Source organism: Phasianus colchicus, chromosome 4 (genome assembly GCF_987193195.1).
Source record: "Phasianus colchicus chromosome 4, bPhaCol1.hap1.1, whole genome shotgun sequence".
NCBI lineage: Eukaryota > Metazoa > Chordata > Aves > Galliformes > Phasianidae > Phasianus > Phasianus colchicus.
The window spans coordinates 17808087-17820411 of record NC_143439.1 but is presented as its reverse complement, the minus strand read 5'-3'; positions in this window follow the sequence as shown (position 1 = coordinate 17820411).

The following is a 12325-nucleotide window of genomic DNA, read 5'->3' as shown; positions in this document are numbered from 1 at the left end:
GAAGGTGAAGAATGTTGTTAGGTACTAGATACATCACTGTATTTACACATAGCGTCCAGTTATGTTTCTTCAGAAAAAGTACAAGACACGGCCATTTCATGTTTAAATTAAGGCAGAGTAAAGTTATAAAAGCTGAGAGAATAAGACAGTTGGGTAATATTAGAAAGGTTAAAAATCAATGTGGAAGTAGTACACTGGGCTATAATTCCTACAGTGCTGACTTAATTATTTTGTTTCTCTGTTCTGAGGTATTTGAATCAGCCCTAACCTCTGCTGTAATAACACTGTCTCTGTTAACCCAGTACTAGGTACAGACTGTGAACAGAAGTTTACAGGGAGATGATTTACTCCTTGGATGGATAACAGAGGTTTCCCAGCATGATATAATAAGCAAGCAGGAGTTTTGTTACTGCCACATCTTATCCAAAGCCCTGCTAATGACAGAGTTGCCCATAAAACAAAGTTATAGTACCTTCAAGCTAAGGTACCCTAATGACTATTCTGATCCCAAAAGAGTATAAGGCTTTAAGAGCTTGAAATTACTCGTAATGTTAAAATCCACTTAGCCCTCTAGTCTCTAAAGTTTTATCATGATGTTCTCTAAAAGCCAGTGCAAACTTCTAAGACCTGTGCTTTTGTTGTTATTTCATTTTTTTCCTTAGTGACTGGAATAAAACTGAAATTGTGTAATACAAATAGGCCAGAACAGTGTTTCATACTTTTCTAGAAACCCAAAATTCACGTCTCCAAGCAGCAGAGGTACAAGAACAGTACACCAACATTAAGCACTGAATATAACCAGCAATCAAAGATGACTTGAAAAAGCTTTTTACATCTGCCAATCCTGTGTGCCTCGTTTCAGGTGATCACAGAGAAAAGCTTTTAGATATTATAGTAGCACCTGCAGTAAAAAGTTATCGTCAAAGTATGACTCACCTTCACAGTACCATTCATTCATAACTAGCACCCATTTCCCCAGCACAGGGCTTTGAGAAAGGCATGTGCAACTGAGCAGGACTAGCTTCACTACACTGCCTGCAGGCAGCAGAGGGCAGTGGAAGGTGTTTTCTTCTTAGAAACTTCATTTCTAAATGTAATGCTGCTGGTATCCTCCACTTTTAGAAACATTTTATGATGCTTTTTCCTGCTTTCCTGTGGTTTTATAATAAACTGGGTAGAAAAGCTCCATGCTTTTAGGATTGTCTTATGCCTCCATGCTTTTGGAGGGAATCATCCCCCCTTCCACATCCTATTTTGAAGTTTATATTATAATTCTTGGTATTCTGGATAATAAATATGCTTAGGTATGTGTTTCACCATGTACCAAGTTAATATCATTTCAAAAGACAGAAATCGTTAGTGGTAAAACAATTGATTCAAGGCTCCTCAGCTAACAGATTCACAATTTTTAAACACACAGCAGCAGAGAGTACTAGTTCAGACAGGTCAGGGATCATCAGCATCATAGGCACTGCTTGATTTAAATCTGCTTGAGCTGAAGGCTCCTCCCAGCTTTAACAGCATCTTCTAACTAACACAGATAGTTTGTTGTACTGGGTTATAAAATAGTACTATTCCATGTTATTTCACCAAAGCAGCCAGCTGTTTTTGATAACATCCATTTCAAAAAGGAGAAATTTAACAATAGAGCAGAGTACTACTACCTAATCCACAGTTCTTTTCACGGTTGCATGACAACAGCACATAACAACCTGGAAAATGTTTTTCTCAAGATTCCTTGTATTACCTTTTATTGATAAAGCATAGGTAGGAATTACTAGTGTTTGTTTTTAACCAGATGAATGGTTAAAATAAAAGAAGACAACTCCTTTCAAAGCACAGAGATAGCATAGAAAGCCCATTTTAAAAAATAACAACACATCCTTTCTTCATGAAAATGGTATGTACTTCAAGAAAAACAGAATAATGTTATGGCAAAAATAAATTAGTGAAGATTCACAATTAGCTATTTTTTTTTCTTTTCATCACCTAAACATATAGTGCTATCTTGGTAACTAACCTGCATGCAGCCATGGAAAGAATTACAACAACTAAAGGCACATCAATGTCTCAGATTTTGAGGAGAGTTACCTTACAGTAAGGTGACTATCAGTTGTGAGCATCTGTTTCTTGAGACCCTAACTTTGATTTTATTCAATAAGCTGTAGAGCAGCTAAAGAAGGGAAGAAAGACAAGGACGAGAAACAGATGTACCTCATTTGGAAATAAACCAACCACCAGCAACTTCTTAGCCCTACTATTATATTCTCCATTTCTTTCCAAACCTCTATCCTTTTTCCAATTCCAAAGCATTTAAAGATGTTGGGAAGTGCCTACTCAAGCACTTGACATCCTAATTCTTATGGTAATATTAGTTCTTTCTGCGAATATCTTGTAATTCAAACATGAACAGAAGGCATGAAAAAAGAAAAACTAGGAAAAAGCCCTCATAGAAGTGAGGAGACCAAAGCCAGATAGCATGTCTTATTCAACATTATTTATACCCTGCATAAATAAAACAATCACAATTTGAGAAGAACTATGCTGTCAAAAAACCTACTCATTTTATTAATTATTCCTGATGACAGGAGAGTGTCCAGCAGTTTTCATTCCAGCCCACATGGTGCTAAGGTTTCTACAGTGTGGACCAGAGAATGCCTTCCAATTATTATATCATTACCTGTTTGTTATAAGCATAGAAGCAAAGATAATCTCGACTATACTATTGTTTTTCCTCTAGCATTTTTCTTGTCATCAAGGCAGACATTTTAAACGTATCATGCTAAATTTCAAGTGTTATTGGGAGTACAAGAAAATGAAACTATCTTTACTTGGTGTGGAGGGCAGTAGAAAAATGCTTTTTCATTTATAATTATGCTAAAGTCCTGATACCCTAATTAATTTCTGAGTCATAAAACAAAATCAAAAGCTTGTCTGCCTAGATTCCTGGAGGCTGTTTGTTTGTTTTTAATTTATTTGCATGTATATAGAATTGACGTTCATGTCAGAACAAAACAACTGCTTCCAAAGAAACCTCTATGAAGATATTAGCTACTGACAAGCGAATATAGGCTATGAAGTCTAATCTTTAGAGAAGTATAATACTTCAGTGGGGACTACTGTTTTCTTCTCTGCAGCACTGCAAAAAAAGCCAAAATTAAGTCAGCCTAGCATTTTGAAGTTAAGCAGGTAGAGACAAACATCTAAAAGCTATCCCAGTCCTGACAAGTGTCAATGTTCCCACTAGTCACCTAAACATCACAACTTATCTAGACATATACACAAACATCTATGCCCTGATTGCTCAACATCTAGTTCTGAGATCCTTGAAAGACTTTTCACCATGGGGAAAAAAGACAAGAAAACTTTAGCATCAGAAAATAAAAGTTAAAATTAATGAAATGCACTCAGTAGTTTTAAGACAGCTTGTAGTTACGAGGCACAGAAAACACAGGCAATGAAAAAGCAAACAATCCAGCCTATACCTATTTCACTACTTAGTGCCTTATGCTCCTTTATAGCAGCAAATCTGCACTTAGGTTTACCTAAATCAGAACTTGCTTATTTTATAGCAAGCCTCTGTGCAACTTCCAGAGCAGTTCCAGCCAAACAACTCTATCAAAGAGAGCATCTAAGGTCATCACACTCCACAGGTTTGCCACACTCTGAAAGAGGATGCAGTCACTCACCTGAAAGGATACTCAGAATTACAGTCTGAGTTCAGCTTCAAATCTGGTAAAGAGCCTGGCTAGATCTCAATCAATGCTTTGCTCAATCAATAGCTTGCTATTTCTCATACCTACAAACATTAAAGATCTTGTTTTACTAAAATTTAGATTTCTGCAGTACTGTGGCTCCAACTGCTAAATAACAACTTAATGGAGATGGAGAGGGCTAGTGGGTCTAAATTCAACTTTATAATGAATTCCAGCTGCTGACAAATCTATTTAACATTAGATGTTGCAAAGTGCAAACCTGTGACACTGAATTAGTCCATTATATCAGCACAATTTAAAGACTTTGATTTCTTCTTTTGCTTTAACATTTCTTCACATACTACTAGTCAGAAGGCAACTATTTAAATTTTAAACAGAAAGAGGGGAAGAACATACAGCTATATGGGTCACCGAGACTGTTTAAAACTGCAGGAATGAACATTTCAACTTTTTCTCACTATGATAAGCCATACTTGTCAAATTTCAATAATGATTCACAACAACATATAATATTTCTCACATAAGAGAAAAAAATGACAGTTGCATAGAAGTTGTTTCCAATCTGTAGCTTTAACTTAAAAGCTTTTTTTTTTTTCTTAACTAGATCCTGCCACATTTATAGATGTCATATTTTTTTCAATTTCTAACCATCTGTGGGGTCTTAACATGTCTGAGTAAGCAAAAGCATCTCTCCACACATCTTCATATTTTAGACAAGGGTGAGAGGTAAAAAAGAGCATATGTATATTTCCAAAATGTTTTAATCTTCAATTTCATGCCAGCAGTATTTAACATTGACGCTTTCGAAATTCATAGGAAACTGTACTTTATAGGAAACTACCTTTCCTTTCTTGAGAGTAAGTGGTAATCTAATGCACAAAGTGTCTGCAAAATTGTCCTACTTATTCTAGCAGCAGAAGAAAATTTTAAATATGGCATCACATAAGTCCAACTCTAAAAACTCTGGAGGGTATTGCCAAACAGCTATGCAGTTCTCACTAGGAGACTTGTACCTTTCAGGTTGTGAATTACCTGCTGTGGCTAAGCTGCCTGGCTCTGAAAGGCTTTGTGCTATGGATTATGACAACTCCAGGATACGACCTGTAGACAGCAGTATGAGAATTCACTACAGTCAAGCTTCTTGGTGTGTTTTTTAATTTTTTATTTTTTTTCTGTTCCCTAACTCTTCCTGCTTCAGAGGGAAAATACAACCAGATCCAATGTTGTATCACCTAATGAAAAGTGCCTTTACAGAGATAGTAAATTACAGTATATTAGCTTGATCATTCATAGTACACTTTCTATCATTGCAATAAAAATCCCAAAATAATAGGACAGTTTCAAGACAAATTACTTTCAGAGTTACAGACCTGTTTGTCACTGGCTTTTTCCTGTGTTCCTGACTTGCCTCCTCTTTGCCCTTGACTGATGTCTTGTTATGAAGGTAAGCCAACAGCTGTAGCTATTGGCAATGAACAAAACCCAGATTTAGATGCCAAGTGTACGAATAATTTGCATTTTATTCCACCTCTATAACACCCTCCAGCACAGACTCGGAGTTCATAGATAATCATTTTCTGATGATTTTTTTGGCAAGGTCATTGGCAAAAATTCTTTGTTAACAGTAGAGCAGCACTGAGAGTAAGAAGAGCTACAGAAGACTCATCAGATTGCATTTGATAACACTTTTGCAAAATCTCCCTGCCAGACAAAAGAGCCCCCAGATTCAGCCAAGTACAACAGTGTCCTTAGGCTTTTATTATGGAAAGAAAAGAGTTTCATGGTAAATCTCTTTTACATGCTATGGCTGCTTCCAACACAGATATTTCTCTGTGTTCAATAGACACAGCTGACAAGAGGACACTCCAACAACCTCATTCAGTTTTGTACAATTTACCCAGTGCTGGGTGGCCACCTCATGTTCAAAATGTATACCTATCCTCAGCTCAGAGGATGATGCTGTATGCAGTAGACTTACCTACATTGTCTCCAAAATCTGTAAGAGACTGGAGTGGGAATGCTAAAGACCGAAGTAACCAAGTGTACTTTTCATTTTTGAAATTAGCCCAGCTGATTGGATCTCTACACTTCAAAATCAAGTGCAGAATAGGAGAAGCAATATTTGTGTGCGAAAAGGGTTTGGCAGTATTTGAAATAACAGCTTCTTTTTCAGTGACTGACAAGTCATTAGGTAGGAGAAACTTTAAACAGCAGGTATTTTAAAGTAACTGCTACCATTTAAGAGCTACTGTTCGGTTGTTAGAGGTAGCCAATGCAGAACAGTAATAGCATCAGTATTACGTGATGCAGCTGATACATACATTCATAAACCAACAGAGAACTGTCTGGCAGCAGTGCATCCACAGTCTGACTGTAAGCAACTGTGACTTACTGCAGTCATGGAGGGCCAGAGCTACATTTAGCTGTCTGAGTCAGATTCCCAAAGAATGTTTCATACTCACAATGCAGTGATGAAGATAGACAATCAGTGTTCCTCCTGTTTTACAAACTTAGTGAGTGAGCTGTGTGCGCTGATGGAGTCCATGCGTGCATGCTCTTGTCCATTAAAACAGAAGTTTCCAGCAGATCTGGCATGCTTTTTGCGTGTAGAGTTGTCAAGTCAGTTTTAAACAGAGCAACATAAAAACTCAGAAGGAATAGGTTTGTACTCAAATGTTTGCATCAGAACCTTGGTGAGGGGGGAAGGTTGTAAGTAAAGCTCATTTTTTATTTCAGCAAGAACTCTATCATCCCATTGAGTCATAACAGCATGGAGTAGCTATTTAGTAGCTGTTTATTTACACAAAAACACCCCATCCTGAAATGTATTATTAACAAAGAAAGAGACAAAGCCACAAGTAGTCTCTAGTAAAGGAGAAGATGCTAAGTAAGAGGAGACAAGTAAGTCAGTCTACCTGAGATTAAATCTGTAACATCATGCTCCAAAAAGCCAGTAAAATGTCTGTTTCCCCACCTAAATAGGATAGCCTTGATTGATAGAAGCAGGTCCTGTATGACCCAGACTTCCACAAAAGTTTCACATTTAAAAAAAAAAAAGAAAGTAAACATGAAGCTTCCTCAAATTCTTATGATGCACTATACAGAGAAAATTATATATTTTTTTTTGCATAATTTTATTTCTGTAATAAGTTCAAAGGAGGATTTGTTCTTTGTGTCTCATATCATTCACTAGAAGCCACCGTTTACAGAGCATTTTCATTGCTGCACTTTAGAAGCGCTGTTGTTAATCTGAATTCTTTACTAGAGTTGTGGGTTGTGGGAAGCCCAATCTTTGACAACGAGTCCATTCCAAGCCTGTAGGGAAAACAGAAAGCTTTCTCAAGCAAGCACTGTATCTTGACTGCATGGGTAATAAAATGAAGTCGCAGTGCCTTTACGGTGCTCTAAAAAGACAAATGGACTGTGCCTTCCTGGGCAAATGTCAAGTGGTGAAGATTTTCACATTCCACATATCAAGAAATACTTGGTACAAGAATCATTTCATCTGATAGACCACAAATACTTCCTGACAGAACGTTTTTCTCTCTGCTGTCTCCCAACAGCCAATTAATAGTGAAAATCACAGGTCTAGGTATCAAGAAGCTGAAGCCTAAACTTACTTATTTCCAAGCTCATAGTATTATTACAAGACATAGGGTCAATCTTGCAGTCTTTGTTTTTTTGAAGTCCCCATCAATTTCTAAGAGTGTTTCATCTGCTTGGGAAAGATCAGGCCTTCTATTTGCTCACAGAAATGTACAGAATAGGAGTCAGCTTTGTCACAATCAGAAATAAATACCTTCAGTATTAACAAGATATACAAGAGCATTTTTTACCAGTGGCTGAACTGCAGATATTATTTCTTGAGAAACCACTGGAAGAAAAGATGGATGAAGGCAAGGACAACCACCGTCCAAGAACAGACCATAATAATTCAACTCTAATTTTCTTTACCCAACACTAAGATTTCTCTGTTCTCATACTAAACTTTCAGTTCAGATGTATTTCTAATCATTCAGTTCTTGAAGGAAAGAAGTTATAAACTCTTTTTCCAATTTACCTGCATGTTAAAAAGGTTTCACAAACACATCAGTTGTACTTTATCAAGTACATCTTCATGGGTGCAGCGTTGGAAACATAGAAACACTTACCTATCTTAGGAAACTGACCTAGTTTTATTTCTTGCTCATCAGGTGTTTCTATTTCATCAATATCATTTGATCCATTAGAGACATTTGTAATATTATGTCAGCTATGCACACCCTTCACAGTCCACTGCATTAATCCTGGTCAAGGTTTTCCACCTTTTCCAGAACACAAACCCTTCAATCTCTCTGCTAAAGATATATTTGTATCTACTACGCTGAAGTTAAATTTCATGTATTATTATAACCTCAGAAGATTTTCCCAAATTTTATATAAGTTGTAGACCCTTACAAACTTTTATAAAAACAAGCCTACCTAGAACGATGTATTTTAAACAATCTGCAAAATTCAAGCACATCTGATAACTATACACACATACACCTAAATCTTAAAGTAGATAATGGAACACTGAGAGAAGTGGATGGAGGATGCCACAGAAAGCTTAAACTATACTAAAGCATCTTACATTTTCTAACTATTTTGTTTGTTCTTTTTAATTGTACTAATATTGTCGAAAGAGTGAATATTTACAGTGAATTACAATTAATTAAAAGTACAACTTCAATACACACAGACATGAACAAAGTTTAATCTCTCATATTCAAAAAGCAGTTCTCGAACTCACACTATTGGCAGCTTAGAAAATTATCACTCAACTTCTTTCTTCTCATTTGTGTTTCCAGCATATAAGTCTCTTACTATAGCTGCTGTGACCAAAATAAAATCTGTAAAGCAAAAGACAAACTATAACAATAAATCATCTATCACAGAGACAAGTGAAGTATACGTGCTTTTTAGAGGAAAATAAACTTTATTACAAGGGATAAGTATCTGTGATGTCTCCCACAGTCCCACAGAGGAGCTTTACCCGAAAAACTTCCCAAAAGAGTTGCATGGAGCACCCTGGGGAAATGCTGACAGTGAGAGCTTCAGTGAAATCAAGACAGAATAGCATGCAAGACTAAACCAACACATGGCAGTCATCAGCAAAAGCCCAGCCAGCTCCCAGCTAGGAAAACATGCCTTATCCACAGGTTATAGAATAAACACAGATGCAGCAAAATGAGTCACCAGAGGAAAACAAAAATTTAAATTGGAGGCAAATGAAGCTTTTTTGCACATGCATGACAAGAAACCCATTGAGCAAAACTAATTTTATGTCCATGCTGGAGTAGCTGTCTTGCATGTTAAAAATAAGAAGACTGCAATGGGAAGAAGGCTCAGATCCTAAAAAAAAGAAAGAAAAAAGAAAAAAGAAAAGGAAAGAATAAAATTAGTTCACCATTGTCAGAAGCAGTGTGCGAGGAAAAATTAGAGAGCAAACACAAAAAGAAAAAGAACACCAAAACGCTGATTCCTCTTTTGCTCATTTATAACATTAGTTTTCCTTAATGGAGGCTTATGTTAATACATTTGACTTTCTATTTGCTGCAGGCTAAAAAGATATTATGATCATTCAGTGCACCTTAGCTGATAGACAGTAGACAGTAGCTTATTAATCCACAAAACCTGGACTGTGGGTTTCGTACTCATATTGTGACCTTTCACACTAATAAGCTTGGTTCAAATGACAAAGCATGATAACTGTCACCTCAGTGCTCTGAGGCATACAGAAAATAAATAGTTTCTGAAACATATAAGTGCACCATGAATATATAATACAGCAAAAAGCATACATGTACATAGACACAAAAACAACCAAACACCGACATCATAATGATTATATGTATGTTTTTTAATGAATTACAGAATTGATCATGGAATCAGACCCTTATACCAGTTGGTATTCTGCAAAAACAGACTGAGAAGCCAGGCTAGATTCCAGCAATTGTAGTTCAAATATTAACCAGGCATCTTCTGAAATGTGTGTTAAAGAAAACAAATATTTTCACAAAGACTCAAATGTGAGGGTTTTTACAGAAGAAGGCAGAGTATGATGTGAGTGCTTAATGCACAGTGGATTCTTACTGTATGTTCTCTACCAAAGGAAGTGAAAAATGTTTCCAAAAACCTGTAAACTGTTACACTGCAAATTAAACAGAATTTATAAGTTCTTTGGAAATAAATAACCTATATTCTCTACAGCTTCTTTTCACTCCATTGATTCAACATCAGTTTATCTCCCATAATAGACTTTCTAGCATAATTTAAAAAAAATCATCCACTTATACATGGGTAGGTGAGTCTTACAGAAAAATGTCTTTTTATATGGTGGAGGGTAGTGGCAGTGTTGTAGTCTTTATTGTGCACATGAACCCATCGGAATTGCCATGAGCTCTGCCACAAGGCAGCTCTGAGTTTTGGAGCCTTTCTGTTTTGTTTATCTGTATTTTAAATTGAAAAAAAGGAAAAAAGGAAAAAGGAAAAAGGAAAAAGGAAAAAGGAAAAAGGAAAAAGGAAAAAGGAAAAAGGAAAAAGGAAAAAGGAAAAAGGAAAAAGGAAAAAGGAAAAAGGAAGAAAGAAAAAAGCCAGACAGACTTGTATGGAGATATACTTAGAATGACAACAAGAAAACTGAGAACAGTAAACAGCTAGTTGCTAAGCAATACACTTTTCATGGTCCAGATGGAGTCCCAACCTATATGGGAATCTTACTGTTTCCCTTTAAATACTGTATAATAACAGCAGTTGAAAATGTGCTCTCAAAATGGCATCCTGTGAGCCAGCAAAGTGGAGTGCTTGATTCTCTGAAGCCATGAGTGCTGCCTGAGGAAAGCCCGTCTGTCAAGCCTCACCCGTGCCGAAGCGATTCAGCACTTGTCCCATTAACTTCTTGGTGCATTTACAACTGCATTTGTAACCTTATAACATTTCTGCTTTTTTTTTTTTTTTTTTTTTTTTGTGGTTTTCTTGTTTTTTGGGGGGGAGGTGGTTGTTTTTTGGATCTCTGGCAGGTGTGAATTAAAAAAGATGATGTTCCACTTGTTCATGCCCAAGAAATCCCTTCTGGAATAGTCTTTCTTGCTAACTTATTTCCACTCAGGATGAAAACAAAACAAACAAACAAAAAACATTTAAACACACACACAACATACTAAACAAGTAGAGAAGAAAAAGAGATAATTAGGAATGACATAGCAGGGATTCATCACTGTTCAGGATTGAGCAGTGCTGGTGGGGACACAGGTAACCATATGACCCCCAGGTTCAGCCATCTCCATCAGCTTGCTGTTGAGAATGCCTCAGGATTTGCTATTACAGTTCAAGCAGAATAGAGTAAGCCATGTAAATATACAAACATACAAGAAATCCCCATTCTGATCACCTTATCTAGCTTAATTTTCTGATCTATCAAACAGCATTATCAAGCTTCAAGTAGATGTATCAAGTTAAGCTAAACACCCCAATGTTTATTCACTGTCAAGTTTCAAGCTTCCTGAGTATCATTCGTACAAAAATAATTATAAGACTTAAACATCAGAGCATGTTACTGCTGTGAGTTGATGTGTAACAGCTGGCAATCTGCATTTCCTGGGCACTAAATATTACTGAAAAATGTTAAAGAACAAAAATGCTGGTCTTATAGGGCCAAGCTCTGGAGAAATAGTACTTCTGACTCTCGCTTCATTTGCTGGGAGCTTAAAGAATTCATCTCAGGGGAATGCCCTGGAATTTCTTCCAATTATATTTCTTTATTATTATTATTGCATTCTGGATCTGTAATAAGCACAGATGTTTACTTATGTGCTAGCTATGTTTAAAAAGACATTAGAGGTTAAAATCTAATTTTCTGATTCCAATAGTATGTGCAAATAGCCTTTCTGCTGCCAAAAAGTCATTGAGTGATATAAAAATTCCAAAACTTTATTTCTGTTTTTGTAGCATATCAGAATACATAAATGTGCTGATATTAGGCAGTAGCAATGAGCTTCTTGAAATCACTGTTCAAAACTGAATACTGAATGTGCTCAGTGCACATTGTGGCCAAAATATGAATAAACGTTTGAAGATTACCTGGTATTTTGCCTTGTTTCAAATCCTTTGATGAGCGATTCTGTACTATACCAAGAGCAAAGCAGGAGAGATTCACCACTTCTAGAACACCTTCTTCTACTGATATCATTAAGAACAGCTGTTGCCACCACATACAGCCTATTAGAAAGATCATAGAATGATAGAATGGCGTGGGTTGAAAAGGACCACAATGATCATCTAGTTTCAACCCCCCTGTTATGTGCAGGGTCGCCAACCACTAGGCCAGGCTGCCCAGGGCCACATCCAGCCTGGCCTTGAATGCCTGCAGGGATGGGGCATCCACAACCTCTTTGGGCAACCTGTTCCAGCGTGTCACCACCTTCTGAGTGAAAAACTTTCTCCTAATATCTAATATCTAACCTAAACCTCCCCTGGCTCAGTTTAAAACCATTCCCCCTTGTCCTATCACTATCCACCCTTGTAAATAGTCATTTTCCCTTCGGTTTATACACTCCTTTCAAATATTGGAAGGCCACAATGAGGTCTAC